Here is a 17500-nt window from a genome sequence, read left to right on the forward strand (position 1 = left end):
GAGGCCTGCAAATCCTGTCACTTAGTTTCACTAAGCTGTCTTTTAATTCATGTAAGATAAAATTATATATTCTTATTATTTTTATTCATAGTATGATTCACACCCACTGGAACTGATTGTGATTAAATCTCTCTAGGCTGACTCAGTTAGTGACCTGTGAAACCATTTAGCTCATAAGAAATCTTATTCAGCAGTTGCCAGAGTACACATCAAATCTGGTAGCATATATGGTCATTCTCCCCTGATTCAAATAATGCTAGGCCGAACCAGCTGTATAAACAACTTTATGAAAATATACTCATGGAAAGACTTATTTCCACTAGTTTTGCTTCTGCTTGTCTATAGAAGTAAACTTCAGGAGGACTTATCATTTTAACACCCTATGTTCCCTTTGTAATCCTTACCAGATGCATGCAATCGACCCCTGCTTTTCTCACAAAGTAGAATGCTGCTTGTTGTCTTTCTTCATTCTTACAAATTTAAACCAGAACAGTAACTAAAGAATTTCTTTCTTTTTTACAGCCTGAGAAAATGCTTTAATATAGATCATAAAACACATTTTTTGCAAAGATTATAATTTCCAGACGAGATTGTTAACTCATTGCTTCCTACAAGAGTATAGTCATCAGGAAAGCAGAGTTACTGTGTATTCTGTAAGAGTGTACTCATTTTTACAGGAGACTTCACTGCACTCCTAAAAAGGATATACTTGACAATGTTTTCAAAGTTTAATTTCTGAAGTCCTAGTATACATGCATATACAAAACTAAGGCAGCAAAGTGGCATCTACCAGTTGTCGTGATTTGCTAAACATCCATAGGGAAATGATCACTGTGGAATACACAGTCCTCGAGTTATTAAGCAGTGTTTGAAAAATGTGAGACATTTCCATGCGTACATTAATAAAAGAAAAAAGGGCCATTCTGTCATGTTGTGGGTGGTTTATGCAAGCAGTGTGTGTTAGCAAAATGTGACATTAAAAGTAAGGCAGGGAGCATGATTTTTTGGTAAAGCAGTTATGACTAATAGTTATATTTTCATAACAACATTCATTTCATAAAATCTGTATAACTTAAAGGGGAACAAATCGTGCCAGCTGATACAAAATCTTAAAGCACACAAGGTTACCAGTGATTCTTGCTATCTAACATGCCTGACTTTGTAGAATAATTTTGTTTTGACATATTATAATAAAAATATAATAATAATTTATATAATTTATGCAATTCCCAGAACTGTCCAGAGCTAAAAGTAAATTATATCACATACTTAGACCCAGGGGACACAGCCAATCTATTGGCAGACATATTTAGCTCAAACGTCATCCCCCCTCTCCTATAAAATATACTCATATCACTTTACTACATATTCAATCCTTCAAATCACCCAATAACAAGTTCTCAAGGTGCTGTTTAAGGCCAAGAGCACTAAACCTATGGATCTGGATAGTATAACACGCTGAATAATGGACAGGCAAAAACATGATTTGTCTGATCCTACAGAATTCCTTACAGAAGCTATTCAATATTGGTGGCAAAAGAGGCTTCATGTTAGATGAATGGAGGACAGCAACATTAATTCCCTTGCACAAAGGTGTCGATGAATGAGGATAATTACAGACCCATAATCCTGACCATACTCAGCTGTAAATATGGAAATGACCATTATGTATTTATTATAAAAGGTATAGGCCATAAAACACATTTTTTTGAAAATGTTATAACTTCTATACAAGGCCATTAACTTATTGCTTCTTACAAGAAAATAGTCATCAGGAAAGCACAGTTCTTGGGTACTCTGTAAGAGTGTATTCATCTTCACAGGAGAATTCACTGTACTCCTAAAATCGGTATACTTGTCAATTTGTCAAGGCAAGTCCTGCCTTTTTAACCTGGTTGACTTTTTTGAAAAAGTTACTTAAGCAATGGATGAAGGCATAATAGTGCACACCATGTATTTAGACCTCACTAAGGCATTCAGTGTTATCTCACACTCAGGTATCACAGATAAAGTTGCAGAGGTAAATGTCAGTCCCTATATAACTCATCAGATAGCAAACTAGCTCACAAATAGAACTCAGGAAGTCAAAGTGAATAACTATAACAAGGGCATAAATCAGAAAAACTATGCAGGCCATCTCAAAGCCTTGTCCTTCTTCCCTGTATCATACAAGCTGCAAGGAGGTGACATCCATCCTGAGTATAGACCTATACCACATTTGCAAGTCCAGCAGTATCATAAACAGAGACTCAGAGGATCTCAGTCTCTTTTGCAAAATAAATAGAACATGTTAGATTAATAAGTTTGTATCACAGAGAATAACTCGTCTATGGGAGGTGGTAAAATTATTAATTGCAGTGAAGTTTAGAATACAGATGGAGTACTGAGTTAAATGCTGTTTCTCAACTGGGAACCAATTTAAATTCTAAAAGTCTAAAATATTAACATTCATTTATTTGTTATTGATGTTATTTATTTATTTTCTGTTGTTTCAAATCTGACATGTCATGTGAATGGGGTTTATATAAAGGGATTGTTTTGATGGCCTTTTTGAATAACCTGATTAAATGTTTATGTGAAAGTACTAGTTTATGTTGACCTTTACAAAGTATATTGCCTGATACTTAATAAAACCATCCTCCCTATCAAGACATCTGAACATCCTATGAGGATCAGCACTGTTAACAACTGATTTACTGGGTCCCCTTTGAAAAATATCTTTTAAATTTGTTCCTTTTTTCTTAACAAAAAGGGTTGATTCTCCTATCTTGATAATAATATCAGGAAACCCACTTTATATTTTCCAGTTATTCTGTATTAATCTTTTGATGCTGTTTTCCTCAGGGATGTGAAAGATTTGTATATCCATGCATTCCTGAAAGAAACTCAGAAACTAGAACAAAGGGTTCAGGGAGCCATAAATTGACCAGAATTAAAAATCTCCATAGGCATAAAAGTGGTAAACCAACATGTATGAGAATCAAAAATAACAACTTATTCCAATGGCAAAGAACAAGTTAAAAATCACTGTTCCCAAAAAAAAAAAAAAAAACACTAAATAAAGTAGGGAGCTTCGCCCCCCACACACCCCCATGTGGGGGGCAACCCCCCCTACTTAAATATACCAACTCCGAGATTGTACTACAGTGGAGGAAACAGCACAACCCAGACGGCCGGCCCAATGATTTCTTTCCCTAGGAAAAAATTTGCTGTTCCAGCCATTCGCTATTTTGCCGGTTCGACATGTAGTGTTCGAACTAACAGCGTTTGATCATCTGATCGTTCGCTGTTCTAAAGTAGACCCTTATAAAATAATCCGTTTCAAATAACTTTGCAATCTTAGTTAAAGCAAGCCAATATACATATGTTGGAGCTGTAACAAAGGAGTTTTGTACTCTAGGAAGCATTTCTATTTTGTACCCCCACCATCAACAAGTGATCGCAATAGCAACTGCTTCTTGTTTCCTTTTAAACCAGCAAACATTTTAAGAACAGTCTGACAAGTTTATATGCTGACAATAAGTGATTGTAAATGCAATCACATATAGACAGCTTGTAAATTATCTGCCTATCGTGTTTGCTTGTAAAAGAAGTTTTAACTACCTTAGAAGTAGAACAGATTGACATACAGTTTTCAAGCCTGTAACCTGTCAAACATTTTAATATTTAGTGCTCTCTACAAGTTGTCACCTGGAGTGGGTGCTTCATCTGCTGCACTCTTGCGATGGCACTAATAGACTTGCTAGAGATGATAGTAAGCCTATCAGCATGATAGAGAGAATGCAAATCATGCAAAGAGCAAGTTGTCATAAAAAGGCAAACTATAGCTGCCATAAACAGAATGTAGTGAGTAGTGAAAAAACAGTGAAATTGTGCAAGACCTTCGTTTTTATGTTCATAGAGAAATCCAGCATAATTCACATACTTGTAGAGGCATCCAGAATACCTAAGCAGATAGTCACTGTTCAATTAAATGTGTCATTTATCCACAATCAGGACATGCACAGGTAGAATTGGATGGAAAACCCTCCAGACTGACTGAAAAGCAAAATTTTAGCAACAAGTTCTATTTTTATCAGCTTGAAATCAAATGCCAAAGAATTATAAGCAGTGCACTAAAATTAAGACAATTATTCCAGCAAGCTAATCTGATTTGTTTGATGGCCTATGTTGCTTGAAAGAAAAATATTGTAATGAATTATCACCAGAAGCTGTGCCAGTGATACATCTACCATGTAGATACCAGTAGCTGTAGCAAAAAAATACAGCAAGTGCATAAGACTATGGAACAGCTAAGTCTGATTTTAAAAGTTAGCCTCAAGAATGAATTAATGTCAAGGTGGCTGATGTGAAGACAAATTCAGAATCAGTACTAAATCACAAGCCCTTCTCAGATGGATTCTGAGAGAATGTTATCTAGTAGAAACAATAGACAAAGTGACTGTTACAATGTCTAGTGCAAATTATTTTCATTACCGGATGCCGATGAATGATTCTTGCAACTCAAGACAGAAAAAGTTAGTTAAAAGCCTTGAGCTCTAGTATACCGCTAACCACATAAGATTTCATCAGCAATAGAAATATTTCAGAGAGCTGTAGCCAAAATAATTGAAAGCTTGGAAGGACCTATAAATGAAATTTGTCTGGGGTACCACAAAGCAACAACAACATAATGGACTGATTAAGTTAGTAAACAGTCAAAGGTCACAGAGTTTGAAACTAGGAAAGAAAAACAAAATATCATGATTGGTTCATTCATCATGTCTGATGTACATGGAACATAATCTTCTGACTAATTGGCTTCAACTAGGTACAGGTGACGTGCTATCATAACTATGCAAACTCAGCTGACAATCCCTCTTTAATATTATCCTTGGGTATGGTACAGTACCTGCCCAAGTTCACAATACACTGGTTATTTATTTTATTTTATTTTATTTATTTATTTATTGGCATTTGGTTAGCGGGATAATCCACTGAGCCAAGAAGGTCCATTTTCAGTGGAGCCCTGGGGAGAAAACCTCCAAATACAGGACAGACAAGAACAATTGAATACAATTGTGCAGTCAAGATATATTTTGGTTACAATTTACACATACTTACAAAGACAAAAAATAAATGCAACTGTTCAGACAAATATAAATGGTTGCAAAATGCAATAGGTATAGCTGTGCAAACTATAACATGAATTAGTTGGTATGCTTTTAGGATGAGAGTGAAGAAGAAAATATTAAATAAGTAGAGACAAATGTGAATGTTACAAAATGCAAGGATATAGCTATGAAGCATTTAGGATAAATTAAAAGAGGATGGAAATTAGGGGATGAGAAAGGGGTTATGGAGGAGGTTGGTACATAGAGGTGGGAGCATTGGAGCAGTTACAGTTAGATATAACTTTACTTCTTGCAATGACAGTTGAGTGGGTTCCAGTCTGGACTGTGTAGCAAAATAAGATTTTTAAGTAACTACAGAGATTGTTAACTACTGTGTGTATGGATGTATATGTATGTATGTATGTATGTATATATATATATATATATATATATATATATATATATATATATATATGTATGCACACACACACACACACACACACACACACACACACACACACACGTACACTTTGATGCAGCACTGCCTGTGATGTTTCAAGTGGATGCAAGCCAACAAAAGCTGTGAGCAGCACTACAGCAAAATGCCACTAATTGCCAATATACTTACACCATTGACTGATACACAAACTAAATAAGCACAGGTTGAGAAATACATCCTAGCTGCAGTATTTGGCACTCAAAAATGTAATGCTTGTGTGTGTAAGAGACACGTAAAAGCAAATAGCCTCTTCAGATAATCACTGCATAAAATACTTGCCTGCATTCCTGAAAAAGTGCTGCTGGCACCCTAACTGTGACGCAGAAGTATGACATGTGTCAGGAAACCTGATGTATTAATATAATATTAATGCAATTGTGCTAAGTAGATCAGTACCATAGGATGTGTAGGGTAAATGGAAGACCTGCCTCAGGTTCCAGTATTTAGGAGGCACAAAACCATAAAACATTTGACTAAATGATTGCTTTTACTTAACTTGTAAACTATCTGTCAAATTTCTGTTTTTAAAAGGTGTGTTTAAATAATCGATTTTACTGCATACACGTTGTCTAAAAAAGCATTTGTGATTGTGCTAACTTATTAAACTGCAAGACATCTGTTTTTTAATAGTAACTACCTTTAAAACAAACATACATTTGGCAGTTTGTTTGCTTGTTGTCTAATGAGTAATCATGATTGTGACTGTTTAGTAACATTTTGTCAGGTTGAGCGTGGATAGGAGTTGCCAAATACGAGTGCTGCCAATGACATCTAATTCCCTTGGTGCAGCACAGAAGTAGAGTGCATCTGCATGAATTTAAGGAAGATTTGCTGGAAGAAAATTTGGATGTCATGCTAGTTGTGAAACCAGTATTACATTAAATCCTGAAAGACTACTAGAACTGGATATAGTTAATAGAAATGATACAGAAATACAGCTGTTATGAAATACCACAGTGTCAGTTAAAATATTGCGGTGTCTTCATCTACTGATTCAGCCATGCTACACATAGAGAGAGAAATTATTATGTATTCAAGATCTGTTTTCAAAAAGTGAGAAGGCCATAATACCACCACATATGAAAAAGCAAATGCTTCTGATAAACCATGAGTCACACTTGGGAATATTTAAGTAAAAGGAATGAGTTCCCGACATTCTGCATTGACCTGACATGATGGCACAGATAGATAAAATAGTGCAGGACTGTTAACTGTGTAATAAGCATAACAATAAGAAGACAAAGATAAGCTGATGTCCTTTGTGATTTCAGCTTTATCTTCTGTAAAATCAGGAGCCATTGTTATTCTGCATAATAATTTCAGTATTGTGGAATGTGAACATTACTATTTAAAGTACCTAGAAAGTGTGAAGACGAAAGATACTACAGCAACTACTAGGACAAGTGTTAGACATGGAATACTTGAGTAAGCGATATCAGGCAGTGCAGTGGCAAAAAACTTGTCAGCAAAATATTGAAGTATTTCACAAAAACGTATGAGTTTTAGCATGTTAATTTAAGTCTATAATAACCACAATGTAATGAGAAAGTAGAATGCAGGGCTCAGAGACTGAAAATATGATGAAGAAATGTGATAAGGTAGACAGAATGTCCTTCATCTTTCTATGTTAGATTACAGAAACATACTGTTGCAGGACAAAGGTTTATAACCTTCACAGTTATTGATGTGAGAAAGGCTGAGATCCAGATTCCCCTCTTTCAGTTTATTGGTGCCACATAGCAGACTGTAAGCTTCAGAACTGCTAAACAATAGACAAGGTAGGCAAATTTTTCACACTGCCTACCTTGACCTGGCCAAGGCATTTGACACAATACCCCAACTCGAACATTATTGACAAACGCAGTAGGTTTGATATAAACCCTTTTGTCACCCGGTGGATAGCCAACTGGCTCACAAACAGGACCCAGGAAGTTAAAATTAGGGAGTTCACCTCTACAAAGTGGCCAGTCACAAGTAGAGTCCATCAGGAATTGGTCCTGGGATCGCTGCTTTATAGCATTTATGTCTTTGAAATCAAGGCCAATGTTAGTGGCCTCTGGCTGACAAAATTTGCAGATGATTGCAAATTAGGACGTCATTGAATCCCACGCCGACACAAATGTTCTATTGGAAGGGCTGACACAGACAGACAACTGGTGTTAGATCCATGGACTAAAACTAAACACCAAGAAGTGCACAATAGTACCAGGCATATCCAAGAACTGGAATGTCCACAGAGGTTCCTCACAAAAAGAATACAGGGCATACGTGAAATGTCCTATGCAGACTGCCTCAAGGCCCTATCCTTGTATTCTGTCTCCTACAGGCTGTTGAGGGGAGATCTATGCCTGGCATACAGGGCATTGTCAGACCCCACTCTGATGGACCTCCTGCATATCTACAAAACAAACAGCACAGGAATTACCTGTTCTAAAGACTTAAATCTTACCTGTGATATAAACAGGACCTGCTGGAGAGACAGGTATGTATCCTAGAGACTACCCCATCTCTGGAGCAGGCTCCTCATCCATGTAAAGCAGAGTTCCTCCCTAACCCAATTCAATTGTAACTTGGACAATTGGATGGTGAACAGGAAATTCATCCATGGCTTGGCACCTGTGTCTTTAATGGACACAGGCAGCCTGTAAATGGTTCACCTCCCGGGCCCCTGCTTATAAATGTTTCACCTTCCAATTCCCTGTTTACACTTATCAATGTACCAGAACTTGTCAGAGATTTCGGATGCATGGCTAGGCTTAAAAAGGCCCTTGTGGTCATTAGCCTAGTAAACATATGTGAACCTTTGAAATGGAAGCAATATCGTGACTCAAGTGTCAGAAATTTATTGTGCCTACAAGAAGGGTCTAGCAAGTAACATTACCTGACAGTTTTGAGTAGCTCAATTCCACAGTCTGAGAGCATGCTTTGCATAAGAAGACAACAGGTAGTGGTATAGAAGAACTCATATACATTTGTAGAAATTGCCAATCAACAGAGTCCAATGCCTGAAATTACCAAGATGCCTGAAATTCCTGTGAAGCTGTCTTTAGCTGATTGGAAAACAGAGATTTCAAAACTAGTTTTAGGAACCATCATGATAGCTACAAATAGTGCAGACAAGGACCTGCAGCTGTCTAGTTTCTACCTGCTTCTAATGGCTATGGTGGTAACATTACAGGCACGTAGGGAAAACAGTCCTATTCATTTAGAGTATATAATGTTATTTATAATATAATAATGTAATATAGTTATTAATGTAATTTATTAACCTCATGCCTGACGGCCATCAAGCCTTCTCACAGTTGGACATGGCCCATTTGTTTCTTTAACCAAAAAAATGAAGAGAACCTTGCAAACACAAATATATAACCAGACAAATGTGAGGAATCACCAGGACACCTCAAACAGACTAAAATGCTTACAGAATTGTCCAGCATAAATGAATCAAATGTCAAAAAAATAAAAAAACAATTTATTGATAGTTGAAAGCTTTCGTCCTTTTTATGATCTGGACTTCATCAGAACTAAATCAAACAGCAGATCCACCACACTTAAATAAGCCCAAAATTCAGTCAATTAATTATACAATTATAAAAATTAAAGAACACCATACCTTAAAAATAGTAATTAAAGTTATTTATAAAATATCAACAATTTCTAAATAACTCTTGTAGTCATAACCTAATCAGTTCAGTAAATCATAAAATTCATAAAAACAATAATAATATTTATAATTTTAATGCTCTTAACTTACGAGCACTACCTATAGTGATGGCATTCTTCAACCCTGGAAAAACACTAGCGTTCAGTCTAATCTGCTACATCAAGTCCCTGTACTCAAGTCTCAACTCCCAGGACCTCCCCTGGGATTAACTAACACTTTTCCCAGCATAAAAAATAAAACTATGTGTTTTTATCACATTTTAGCTTATATTTAAAAAGTGCATTGTTGATATTTTGTTTGCCAATATCATAATAACATTCCTAGTTTCTCTTCCTGGGTGGACGCTCAGTCTTACCAACATAATAGGCATGGCATTAGTCAAAGAAAGCTAGGTATACCACCCCCTGGCTGTTACAATCATAGTGTTCCCTGACTATAAATTCATAGTTAATCGACTTGAGAGATAACTTGAGACCTTGGTAACTATATTTACAGTATGAACAGATTCCACATTTTTTCAGGCCTTTATTTAGCTTATTTGATAATGGTATCGCTATTTAGCTTATTAGATAATGGTATCACTAGTCCTAATTTTAGCCTTTCTGTTAAACAGGACTACCTCAGTGAAATCACACAGGATGTTAATTTCTCAGTTGGAAAAGGAGTTCATACTACAACAGGCCTCCCTAAACCAATTCAAGCCAATGTCGTGGGGAATACAAGAAAAAAGATCCACAACATTAACTGTGGCTATAATTAGCTAATCATCATATAAATTATTGCCTAATGTTTTTTTTAAAAATCCCATGAATCTTTTAAAATGTATGGATAGTCACTGAAAAAGTTTTTTTAAAGTCCTGTCAATGTATAAAGTAAAGGGGTGTGCCTTTGAACTAGAACCGACCACTATCGGACACATAGGGGATCTTCTAAGCATTTGTGCATTTTCAGAACACCAAAAATAGCAGGGATGACTGGAAGTTCTACTTTCAAAAATTGTGTAAAGTTTGCTGCCAGTTATATCTTAAGCTAATAAATCCAGTAGGAAAATATCTGTCTTATAATAAGCTTCATTAGCTTCATTTCAGTGTATGCCTCATATGGGAGAGTCATATAAAAATGCCATGAATGTTCTGTTGCATACATTTATTTCCACATATTTATGCTTATTTCTACATTTTGAATTAATTTTTTTAAACAATTATATACATTTATTTGATGTTTTACGTCCTGTCATATTTTTGAGGTTTTCACTTACTGTCATATGATTTTACAAAGCTATATAATGGTCACACAGCACTGAAAAAAAAAAATAATTTCCAAAAGCCTCGTTCTTTTCTAAGCTACGATAGCTCCTTTATCGTTAAATATACTTTTCGGACCACCTTATGCTGGAGTGTTCTGCATTTTGTATATGTTTTGTGTGTGTCTGTATAGCTACAGTATATGTCTTTTAAACATATATTCTTTTATTACCCATGTCTAACTGAACGCCCCACACCTCTAGCTACAACCACTGGCTAGAAATGGGATAGGATATACTAAGCTTCAGTCATATTAGCACTGAAGGAAACTTGCCCCTGTTACTTCTGGGATTTATTTTACTTCTTGTTTAAGATTACTGACACCTTCAGTAATAGGTTCTTGCTCTGATAGCAGTTTGGAATGAAACAAAGGGACAATTAAAACCAGGAAGATTTTATAGTTAGGTAAGTGGTAAATTTGACAGTTGACATATACTAACCTCTCTCACAGAAACAAATTCCATATCAGTGCTCATTTGAAAACTATTTATTGGTTGAAAGTAAAGCATAAATGGCAGACAGGAATGAACAGGCAATGAGAGATACTATTCAATAAAATTATGCACATCAGATTAACTTCTTCAAAGTAATGCAGTAGATTCCCAAACAAATAGCCTGATAAGACTGTAAGTGCACCCAGAAAATTCTAAAGTGACTTTAGTGTTTCCCTCTTTTCTTATCCTATAATATTGTGTGTGTGTGTGTGTGTGTGTGTGTGTGTGTGTGTGTGTGTGTGTGTGTGTGTATGTATGCCCAAGTGCACTTGTGTGCTTGTATGTTGTAAGCATGTACATATACATATATACAAGGGACCATACTCTTTGTTAATATAGATAATATAACATGCAGAATATGTATATATATATATATATATATATATATATATATATATATATGGATCTACTTGATAACATTGTGTTATCATAACTATGACTGGCAGAACATCGAGACTATAACATCAGAGTTGCAAAACATCTAATCCCACAACAGCGAAGCACACAATGTTGGAAAATACCATCCACAACATCCCAAACCTAAAACATTGCAAAGCACAACAGGAAACTGTAGCCAGTGAAGATATTTCCCCACAGCAGTCCAATTACCATAATTCACTGTGTCTCTGTGCTATGAATGTAATAGTAGTCCATACACCTAAACATGTAAAAGAAATCCCATACCGTTAAGGGTTTGTATTCAATGCTTACAACATGGCGGACAGCATACACTAGAGCCCCGGAGTGTTAGGCAATCTCTACCCTACCTGTAAATCACAAAATGGTAAGGCTATCCTCATTATAGATGGGTATGTGTATAATCTGAAGAGGACTGTGCATAGCAAAAAGTACTAGTGTTGCAAATATAACCGTGTAGATAAATGTAAAGGTAGGGCGGTAACAGTCTCCTTATCAGATGGTGAACAGCTTTGTAAGTTAGCAGTCCATAGTCACACCAGCATCCCAGTGGAAGTGTAGAGGTAACTTGTGTGCACCAAGCTGAAACAAAAAGCACTACTATCCAGACACATTCTGTGCCTCATCGTGGACGATGTCATGGCATCCACCTCATTAGATTATATTTCCAGTCTGCCCAACCACAAAGCCCTGTTACAGCAAGTAGGCAGAGCACGCAGACAGCAGAATAGACCCCAGACACCCTCAGATATCACTTTGGAGACTGTTGACCTTGCTATGTTTCTGCTAAAGGATGGCATGTTCATTGAGAAGTGGGTGATAACATTACTGTGCTGCTGTTTACAACTGTTAGCAATTTGTACAATGTGAGCCGTGCCACTATTTAGTTGATGGATGACACTTTCTTTTACAAGGGCATAATCTGTAGACAGTTATACAGCATGATGAAATATGGGGGATACACTAAAATGTACTGCCTCATGTCTAAGATGTTCCTAAACACATATAACATTTTGTGGCATTGTGTTTTTCTGCTGTTGGAGGAATACCACTTTGAGACAAGTGTACCATATGTAATGTCTGACTTTGAGATTGCAGCCATAAAGAGTCTAAGGTTGAATGTTAGTGGTGTTACATGTAAGGGCTGCTTCTTTCACTGTGGCCAGAACATATGGAGGAAGGTACAGGCTTTGGGATTGTCTTAATTGTATAACAGCTCACAGTCATTTCAGTTGGCAGTTAAGAGTTTGGTGGCACTAGCTTTCCTGGAGGAGGAGGTTGTACCAGCCTTTAATGCATTACGGGATCAGTTCCCCATAGAAGGGAGGGAACTGCTGAAATAGTTTAGCAACTGGTATATCCATGGGAATGCTAGGAAGTTTAACACAAGAAGTACTGCATTCGCTAGATTGCACGTCTTTTTCCGATTGCGTTTTGGAATATATCTGCCCTGAATGCTTTCTGTCTGCCTAGAACACAGAACTGCATCGAAGCATGGCACAGGCAGCTAAAGTGTGTCATGGGGTCTAGGGCAACTGATCTGTCTCCTCTTTTGACTATGCTAGCTATAGAGTAGGATGGGGTTTAGGAACTGCATGTGCATATGGCTGCAGGGTGTCCACCTACCTAAAGAAGTGGAAATTGCTACTACAGCAGTCACAATTTCAGTATGTGCTGCAAAACAAGCATAGCTATACCACAGTTACCTTTCTAAAAGCTCTGGCAGCCTTAATACAGCTGTAACATGTAGAAATGTATGTGAACTGGTCTGCACTGTCTCATATTTAGATTGTTCTGCTTTCTTGATGTGCTTTTCTTTATATATTTCGTGTGGGTGCTTTATTTTACAGTTTTTGAATGGAAGTTATTTCTATAGGTGCTGTAAGACAGTATGGGTTTGTAATTTGATGTGCTTTTGCATTTCGGTGTGTAACAGTTACGGGTAGATTGTGCGTGTGTGTGTGCGTGTGTGTGTGTGTGTTTATGTGTGTGTGTGTGTGTGTGTGTGTGTGTGTGTGTGTGTGTGTGTGTGTGTGTGTGTGTGTGTGTTTGTGTGTGTGTGTATATGCCCAAGTGCGCTTGTATGTTGTATCCATGTACATATACATATATACAAGGGACCATACTCTTTGTTAATATAGATAATATAACATGTATATATATATATATATATATATATATGGATCTAGTTGATAACGTTGTGTTATCATAACTATGACTGGCAGAACATCGAGACTATAACATCAGAGCTGCAAAACATCTAATACCCGCAACAGCGAAGCACACAATGAGGATATCTGGTGTTTTGGTTGCTTCACACTTCTGGGAACAGTGGGATGTTGTGACTGCCTAGGTGAATTTGACGTTTTGGGTTTGCAATATTGTGGATGGTGTTTTCCGACATTGTGTGCTTTGCTGTTGTGGGTATTAGATATTTTGCAGCTCTAATGTTATAGTCTCAATGTTCTGCCAGTCGATGTTATGAAAACACTTTATCAAGTAGATCCATATATATATATATATATATATATATATATATATATATATATATATATATATATATATATATAAAATACACTAACATTAGTACATAAATCGTATATCTAGATTTGTTGCCCCCAAACACACTAAGGAAGTTCATTTAACTAGTGCATATATTACATGCTAATACTAGTATGGTTAAGTATTTTTTCCAAGACCGTATTGCTTTATGCCTTTCTTTTCTTATTCCATTACTTCACACCATCTTTTTGCCCAAAGCAGCACCTTACAGTTGCATGCAGTAGGTCAGTCCATCCATCCACAACCCCATTTTTGCAGATTGGGTTGGGCTGTTACTTCACAATGACAACCATTTAGAACAAATGCTCACATTCCTGGTTGGCTGTCCTTACCACAGAAAGTAACCTTCTTTTTCTTTCAGCTGTTCCTATTAGGGGTCACCACAGCAGATCATATGTTTCCATTCCTTCCTGTCCTGTGCATCTTGCTCTGTCACACCAACCACCTGCATGTCCTCCCTCACCACATCCATAAACCTTATCTTAGGCCTTCCTCTTTTCGTCTTACCTGGCCGCTCCATCCTTAGCATAATTCCCCAGTATACCCAGCATTTCTCCTCAGCACATGTCCAAACCAATGCAATTTTGCCTCTCTGGCTTTGTCTCTAAACTGTCCAACCTGGGCTGACCCTCTAATATTCTTATTCCTAATCCTGTCCACCCTCGTCACAACCAGTGCAAATCTTAACATCTTTAACTCTGCCACGTCCAGCTCTGACACCTACCTTTTTGTCAATGCCACTGTCTCCAACCTATATAACATAGCTGATGTCACTACCCTCTTGTAGACCTTCCCTTTCACTCTTACAGGTACTTGTCTGTCACAAATCACTCCTTACACTCTTCTCCACCTACTCCATCCTGCCTGTACTCTCTTCTTCACCTCTCTTCTACACTCACCATTACTCTGAACTGTTGATCCCAAATATTTATATTCATCCACCTTCACCATCTCTACTCCTTGCATCCTCACCATTCCTCTATTCTCCCTGTCATTCACACACACATATTTTGTCTTAGTCTTGCTGACCTTCATTCCTCTCCTCTTTAGAGCATATCTCCACCTCTCCAGGGTCTCCTCAACCTGTTTCATATTCTCACTACAGATCACAATGTCATCTGTAAACATCACAGTCCACAGGGACTCCTGTCTGATCTCATCTGTCAACCTGTCCATCACCATTGCAAATAAGAAAGAGCTCAGAGCTGATCCTTGTTGTAATCCTACCTCCACCTTAAACACATCCATTACTCCCAACACAGACCTCACCATTGTCACACTACCCTCGTACATATCCTGTACCACTCATACATACTTCTCTGCCACTCCCAACTTCCTCATACAATGCCACAACTCCTCTCTAGGCACCCTGTCATATGCTTTCTCTAAGTCTACAAAACACAATGCAACTCCTTCTGACCTTCTCTGTACTTCTCCATCAACACACTCAGAGTAAACATTGCATCTGTAGTGCTCTTTCATGGCACTATCATCACCTTTCTTCTTAACCTTGCTTCCACTACTCTTTCCCATAACTTCATGCTGTGACTGATCAGTTTTATCCATCTGTAGTTACTACAGCTCTGCACATCACCCTTATTCTTAAAAATCGATACTGAAACACTTTTTCTCCATTCCTCAGGCATCCTCTCACTTTCCAAGATTTCATTAAACAATCTGGTTAAAAACTCCACTGCCATTTCACCTAAACACCTCCATGCTTCCACAGGTATGTCATCTGGGCCAACAGCCTTTCCATTCATCATCCTCTTCATAGCTATCCTTACTTCCTCCTTGCTAATCCATTGCACTTCCTGATTTAATATCCCCACATCATGCAACCTTCTGTCTCTCTCATTCTCTTCATTCATCAACCCCTCAAAGTACTCTTTCCATAAGCAACTGGCCAAGTCTGCCATTTTCTTAATGTGAATTCATTGTTGAATCTGATGTTCCTTAGGATTTTATGTCAGTCAGGATCTCCCTGTTATCCAGTGACATGAAATAATTTATCAGTCTGCAATCCCTTCCCTCCACCCCCTCCAGATTCTGCACCTCATAATAATGATAGCTGTAGCTGTTGGTAGTAAAATTAGCTGTATTGGCTTTATGAAGATTTACAGTCCTAAGCCATTATGACTTTTTGATAATAATTTGTTGTTAACTTTGTCACTGCAGTATGTTTCAGTTACTGTTGTCGCGTATTACCCCTTGCTGCTTTTTATACTGATATTCAGTCTATTTTATGTTTCTGATCTTTGTAGTTCAGGGTGTTCTGCAAAGAGGGTATCTTTGATGAAGCCAGAAAAAAATAGCAAGCAAATCCTTCAACAGATGCTTCAAAGAAAATGCTTTATATATCTAGATGTGTTTGTAAAATATTTAGCTTTAGTGCCATCCTGCTTTTCAGAAATGATAGACAGCAAAGAATGCCACCCCTGAAAATACTTCTAAAGTTTGTATAATATTTGTGTGTTATGTGTGATTCCCTATTTATTTACAGTATTACAAACTGTGCATGTTACATGCCTGTTATGTTGCAGTGTTCATTAATGTACCCCTCTGGCCTGCATGATGACTGAAAATAGTCCTGACCAGTTCACTTATTTAAATATCCAGTGAAATGAAATAAATCAAATAAACAAACCAAGATTTATACCTACCTTGTTCTTTCAAATTGCAATGGTTGTGATGAGATTCCATCTCATTATGGAAATTGTACTGATTCCCTCCCGTAAGTATTAGTCTCTGGGGCTTTACTCTCTCCTTAGAGTGTTCTACTTGTACTTCAAACTGTACGCCTAAGATTGTATAGAACTACTAATCATCAGAGCTGTGTGGTTATGCTTGATATTCCTGCCTTATCAGGGATACCCCTTTCTTTATTTACTCCTTCCACATGGCCACTTTGTCTGTAGTGATACCCTCTTCACATACTATCTCTATGAAATTTTTAAACAGGTGTGTGAACCAAGCCGGGTGGTACATTTTGCCCTCAGCCTATATCCTGGGGAAGGACAAATACAGTGTACAAAGGCACTTTAGTTTAAGTGCATGGCACAGTTAAGAGTTGCCTCACAGCACTTTATTATCCAGTTCAGTTCTTGGCTGGGGTGCTTTCATATGGAGCCTCCTTATCTTCAGTGTATCAGCCTGGAATTTTGCTAGGAGCACTAAAGTGAACTAATGATCCTTGAATCATACAGGTGCATGCCATGAGGCAGAGAGTGTGTGTAAGTGGGGCTAGGCTAGGAAGGAATACTGGCTGGCTAACAAAGAAGCTAAGAAGGGAATTTCTACTAGCATCTAGGAAGTGATTTAGTAAATGGTATAATTAGACTATCAAGCTGCAAGACAAAGACAGAAAGATAAAGTCAGACACCCTTCTGTTCACCAGGCCCACAGGACATCACATCAAAGGTAATGGAAGGAGTACTAAGAATAAAAAAAAAAAAAAAACTACAGAA

Source organism: Protopterus annectens, chromosome 14.part0 (assembly GCF_019279795.1).
Source record: "Protopterus annectens isolate FY-2018-M chromosome 14.part0, PAN1.0, whole genome shotgun sequence".
Taxonomy (NCBI): domain Eukaryota; kingdom Metazoa; phylum Chordata; order Ceratodontiformes; family Protopteridae; genus Protopterus; species Protopterus annectens.